At 38.9% G+C, this 6,000-nt stretch overlaps 1 long non-coding RNA gene across 1 annotated transcript in view; it reads right to left on the bottom strand.

Annotated features, from left to right (window-relative positions):
* Positions 1–1,159: 1,159 nt before the first annotated feature.
* The window catches only part of LOC138247066 (uncharacterized), a 39,645-nt gene continuing 34,804 nt past the window's right edge, over positions 1,160–6,000 (bottom strand). The window contains exon 2 of the long non-coding RNA XR_011194337.1: positions 1,160–2,793. This is a non-coding gene — a long non-coding RNA (uncharacterized lncRNA). The remainder of the gene's footprint in view (positions 2,794–6,000) is intronic.

Genomic DNA, 6,000 nt, shown 5'->3' with positions numbered 1-6,000 from the left:
TCAGATTCCAGAACTTTCTGTCACCGAAATGAAAGGAAAAAGCATTTTTTGGCCAAATGTTAAGGTTTGCAAAGGATTCTGGATAACAGAACCTAGTCAGAGCCCCACAAGTCACCCCATCTTGGATTGCCCTAGGTGTCTAGTTTTCAAAACTGCGCAGGTTTGCTAGGTTTCCCTAGGTGCCGGCTGAGCTAGAGGCCAAAATCCACAGCTAGGCACTTTGCAAAAAAACAGCTCGTGAATATGTGATGTGTCCACGTTGTGTTTTGGGGCATTTCCTGTTGTGGGTGCTAGGCCTACCCCCACAAGTGAGGTACCATTTTTATCTAGAGACTTGGGGGAACACTGGGTGGAAGGAAATTTGTGGCTCCTCTCAGATTCCAGAACTTTCTGTCACCGAAATGAGAGGAAAAAGTGTTTTTTTGGCCACATTTTGAGGTTTGCAAAGGATTCTGGGTAACAGAAACTGGTCAGAGCCCCACAAGTCACCCCATCTTGGATTCCACTAGGTGTTTAGTTTTCAAAACTGCGCAGGTTTGCTAGGTTTCCCTAGGTGCCGGCTGAGCTAGAGGCCAAAATCTACAGCTAGGCACTTTGCAAAGAACATGTCAGATTTCAATGTAAAAATGTGATGTGTCCATTTTGTATTTCCTGTCGCGAGCATTAGGCTTACCCATGCAAGTGAGGTACCATTTTTATCGGGAGACTTGGGGGAACACAGAATAGCAAAACAAGAGTTATTGCTCCTTGTCTTTCTCTAAATTTTGTCCTTCCAAATGTAAGACAATGTGAACAAAAGACGTCTATTTGAGAAATGCCCTGTGATTCACATGCTAGTATAGGCACCCCGGAATTCAGAGATGTGCAAATAACCACTGCTTCTCAACACCTTGTCTTGTGGCCATTTTGAAAATACAAAGGTTTTCTTGATACCCATTTTTCACTTTTTATATTTCAGCAAATGAATGAAAACCCATTGCAAGGTGCAGCTCATTTATTGGCTCTGGGTACCTAGGGTTCTTGATGAACCTACAGGCCCTATATATGCCCACAACCAGAAGAGTCAAGCTGACGTAATGGTATATTGCTTTCAAAAATCTGACACCGCAGGAAAAAGTTACAGAGTAAAATGTGGAGAAAAATGGCTGTTTTTTACACCTCAAATTCAATATTCTTTTATTTCAGCTGTTATTTTCTGTAGGAAACACTTGTAGGATCTACACAACTGACCCCTTGCTAAATCCAGAATTTTGTCTACTTTTCAGAAATGTTTAGCTCTCTGGGATCCAGCATTGGTTTCTCACCCATTTCTGTCACTAACTGGAAGGAGACTGAAAGCACAAAAATTAGTAAAAATGGAGTATGTCCCAGTAAAATGTCAAAATTGTGTTGAAAAATTGGGTTTTCTAATTCAAGTCTGCCTGTTCCTGAAAGCTGGGAAGATGGGGATTTTACCACTGTAAACCCTTTGTTGATGCCATTTTCAGGGAAAAAAACACAAGCCTTCTTCTGCAGCCCTTTTTCCCCATTTTTTTAAACAAAAAACAAACTTTTTGCTGTATTTTGGCTAATTTCTTGGTCTCCTTCAGAGGAACCCACAAAGTCTGGGTACCTCTAGAATCCCTAGGATGTTGGAAAAAAAGGACGCAACTTTGGCATGGGTAGCTTATGTGGAGAAAATGTTATGAGGGCCTAAGCGCGAACTGCCCCAAATAGCCAAAAAAAGGCTTGGCACAGGAGGGGAAAAGACCTGGCAGTGAAGAGATTACAAATAATATTTTGGGAAAAATTATAAACTGTCCATGGGAATGAGCAAAATTGAACAACATTCTTTCTTATTTCAGAAGGGAAATGCAAACCTGAAGGTGGGGTGGGCAAATAATAACAACACGTAAGGTAATATCAAGACAAGAAGTCTATATACAAAGGCTGTCAATTATGAAAGTGCATAAATAAATAGTCCATAAAATTGATGCAAAGTTTTGTCCAAAAACTCAAAGGTCAGAATCAACTCCACTGTCCTAAGCTATAATAAAGTTGGGGGGACAGGGTGTCAGTCATTGTCCTGGATTGTGGGCAAAAATTCCTGGCCATCCTCAGTCACTTGTCATCACTACAATGGTAAATTCCATCTCCTGTGAAGATCTTACATAGCTGGCCATGGGAGGACTAGACACCTCACCGGACGAAGGAAACACATGGGGGACAGGGATAACAGGTGAACCTTGAGACAGAACAACAGAGATGCAGCAGATTGTGAAGGCAAACTCTGTATTAGTTCTGTTATCAAGGAGTGATGAGGCCACATAAAGTTTTAAGCTGTTCAGTGGCCGCCTTTCAGGGTATCAGGACTTCTCTAAGTCCTTGATGGCCTGAGAGACTGCTCCCCGGGCCTCTCCAATGCACCTCAAGACACCCATGAAAGTAGCCAAGGGCACATAATATGGGAGAAGGGATTGGGTTAGACAAGAGCATTATGAGGTGTTGTGCACTGAAGTCTCTCTTGATAGCTGGTGTTGTTCTGTGTAGACACTTGGAGGAAATGATACCTGTGCAGGGGATATATCTGGAGGCCATGATGGTATGGGGGTCTCTGACGTTTAGGAGTTGGTGAATGCAGGCACAGATGGTGGAGATGCCTGCTCTTTGGGCACCACTGTTTGTTCTTGATCAAGGTCAGGAAGAACCCAAATTCTGCCTCTTCCTGGCTGGTGGTGTCCACATCCATACTTCTCAGTTGAGAAACTTCTTCTTTGCTCCAGGTCCCGTTCTAATGATCTCTGGCTAGCCCATCTACAGAAAAGGAAGGTGAAATAAATACAGACATTTTGAATCCATATGTCCAATTCTGCATTTAAAAAGCAATTTCTTTAAAAGGGATATTATATCCCTAAGTACAACAACTGGCATAATGCAGTCTTTACCAAGCTTGTAGCAACCCAGTGTTTTAGACTCATTTTTATGAACTTCTAACTAGAAAGAAATATTTTTTGCACAATCCTAATTAAAGTTTTAAACAATATTTAAAATTCTGTGCAACATCTTCATCTCTTTACTTCAGTGTGTATTTGTAAAGTTCAATAATGTATTTTATGCCACTGTTGAAAATGTTAGTATTTAGTTAGTTGAAAGTAAGGTAAAGGTACAAAATTTCAGCATTACATAAACTAATGTTTACAAAATAGAAACTTAACACATCCCAGATGTCGAAGTTGTGTTACTGTTATGTTGTCACAAAATATAGAATTGGAAAAACATTTCCATTATGCCAAGATAAGATGATTAGTAAACCCATCCAAACTTCAAAAATACAAACAAATTACTATTTGTCAATGTTCATTTATTTCATAACACACAAACACCACAAGTTAAATACAACACTGAAGTTTAGAACTGACTTGACACAAGGCAGCACATGGCACTCAAAACACACATGAACTTAAGTGAATAGTAAAATAATACACTTACAGTGCCTCTACAACTCAAACTCTTTCAATTGGGCATGGAGGGTCAACCAGGCTGCTCTCAGGACCCACTTGTACACTAGTGTCCTGTGGCTGTGCTGAGAATGTGGTGTGGAGGACAAGACCAGAATGCTCGAGTCTTGGTTTGGACCAAGCGGCAATGGTGCTACCTGAGATTGTGACTTCCTCTACTGGGCACAAAAACCCACTGCACTGCAGTACATTGCAATATTATGCCAGAGAAGAGCCCACACTACATTGCTTAGCTGGTCGCAGGACTGCCATAAAGCTCAGAAGACCTTTTAGGTCACCTTCAAAAGTGATCTTCAATTCTTCATTAGTTGATGGGGAGTGGGGAGTCATCTCATCTTTTCCCTCAACCCTGTTAAGGGTTTCAATAAGAAAGGAGCAGCAGGATGTCAAAGTCGGATTCCTCGGGATTTGTGTCTTTGTTCTGTTATGATTTATTGTTGGCAATTATCACTTCAAATATCATACTCAAAAGGGAAAAAGAAGATCAGCATGAAAGGCAATCTAAAAAGAAAAGTTTCTTAGACATGCATAGAAGACAAGTACAAGGATATTTAAACATTTAGCCAATATTTATTATAAGGCAAGTAATATGCAAATATTTAATAATATATTCACAAAAATACTATCTGAGAAGAAATATTAATATCCTTCAAATATGTTCATCTAATAATTAAAATATAATATGAAATCTACAATGTCTTTTAGTTAACATCTTTTTGTCTAAAATTGCACAATGAATTCTAAAACTGTAACTTTTCAACTTTGTAAAAATACCTATGAATCTTTCTTCTCAAGAAACACAGTGAATTCTAATGTTTAACCTTTCACAATAGAATGCGCTCTTATATTGATTCTTTCTTCAAATAAACAAAAATATTTAAATAAGAAGTCTTTTTAAAACATGAGCACGCACGTGTAAATGTGTCATCTGTTTAAACATTTAAGAATAACATAATTCAATTCAGCTGGAACCATTTATAAAGTCTGCAAATGACCGTGCTTAGTTTTACTTAAAAGAATCCTTTTAAACAAAAAAATGTTGCACTAGAATTGTAACTAATCCCCAGGGCATATTTAAACTAAAATAACACAAAGCTTTGAATATTCCTAAACCAATGTTGTTAAAGGTCAAACACAGCTTCGCTTTTCAGATTTTTCACTAAACAAAGATACTGAAGATTAAACAAGCAATTACTTCAGTTTCCTATCCTAAATAAACAATGTTACTAAACATGAAACTCTCAGCTTTGATTCTGTCTGCAAAATAAACAATGTTATTAAACATGAAACATTCAGCTTCGGTGCAGTCTTTCAAAAAAGAAATGTTCCTGAAAAGTAAACACTCTTACGACAGCAAGTCCCTCCACTTGCTTCTTGGAACTCCAGAGACCATCCACTGCACGGCAGGGGCCAAAAGGGCAAATCCAGATGGGAATCACCAAACCAAATCCAATCCAGGCAAAGTCCAAAATAGTAAGCACAGGGAAATGGGAGTGGTCGGTTTTCATAGCAGAACCACGCCCTCAATCATGAAAATTCCAGAAAGAACTACACCCTTAATCATGTGTACTCCAGGATGCTGGGAATTGTAGTTCCATCAACATAGACATCGTGGATTTGAGCAGTTTAACCACCACCGAGCACTCTTATTACACAAATGCATTTTTCCACATGAATGAAGAGGAGAATGCTTTTTAATAGAACAAAGTGTGTGGCAAGAACGTTTGGTAGGAGAGATACTATGTTTAGAGGTATGATTACGCCAAAGTCTGACACAGGATGAAGTTATTCTGAAAGGAGGACATAGGGTGACCAGAAAATGGCTGACTCACTCTTCCTCTATGTAATTTCTTCTTTTTTGCAGTAGGCGGAGATCTCTGCCATTATTATGGAGATCTCCTCCCTGCATGTGTCTGCATGCAGGGCAGACACTCCACATGTAGAATGGAACCCTTTGCATGTGCAGGCGAAAACTCTGCATGCAAAAGGGAGACTTTTGAGGGTAGAGAAACCCAATTAAGTTCAGAGGATCCCAAAATTTTTAACTAAGATTGTTTGTGTACCTTATATATGGGTTAAAAGTAAGTTTTGAGTATATATGTTTTAAATCATGAGTGTACTATGTGAAAGATTGTTCTTAAGTGTTGTTAATGAAAAGTGTTCTAATGTAACAGAAAATGAAGTGGTAAGTTTTTTAACTTCAGCACAGCATGTTTATCGATAGCATTATGTAAACTAAACAGAGTTGTCTCAGAATGGTATATATATGAACGTGTGGTAGTCCACCACTCATCATTGACAAGAGAATGTGCAGTCACATAAAGGCAGCAACCAAACTAGCAGCACATAAAAAATGAGTTCACTTGCCATTCCTGAACAAGTATACCTTGAACCCTATTCTATACCCCACTCAGGGAACTTGGATGTTTACGTAAATCAGGGTCAAGATCTATATTTAACTTGTCGAATGGCAAGAGTTTTCAACATACAACATATTACAATA

The sequence above is a fragment of the Pleurodeles waltl genome, chromosome 1_2, assembly GCF_031143425.1.
Source record: "Pleurodeles waltl isolate 20211129_DDA chromosome 1_2, aPleWal1.hap1.20221129, whole genome shotgun sequence".
NCBI classification, from domain to species: Eukaryota; Metazoa; Chordata; class Amphibia; order Caudata; family Salamandridae; genus Pleurodeles; species Pleurodeles waltl.
This window is presented reverse-complemented; position numbering and strand designations above follow the sequence as displayed.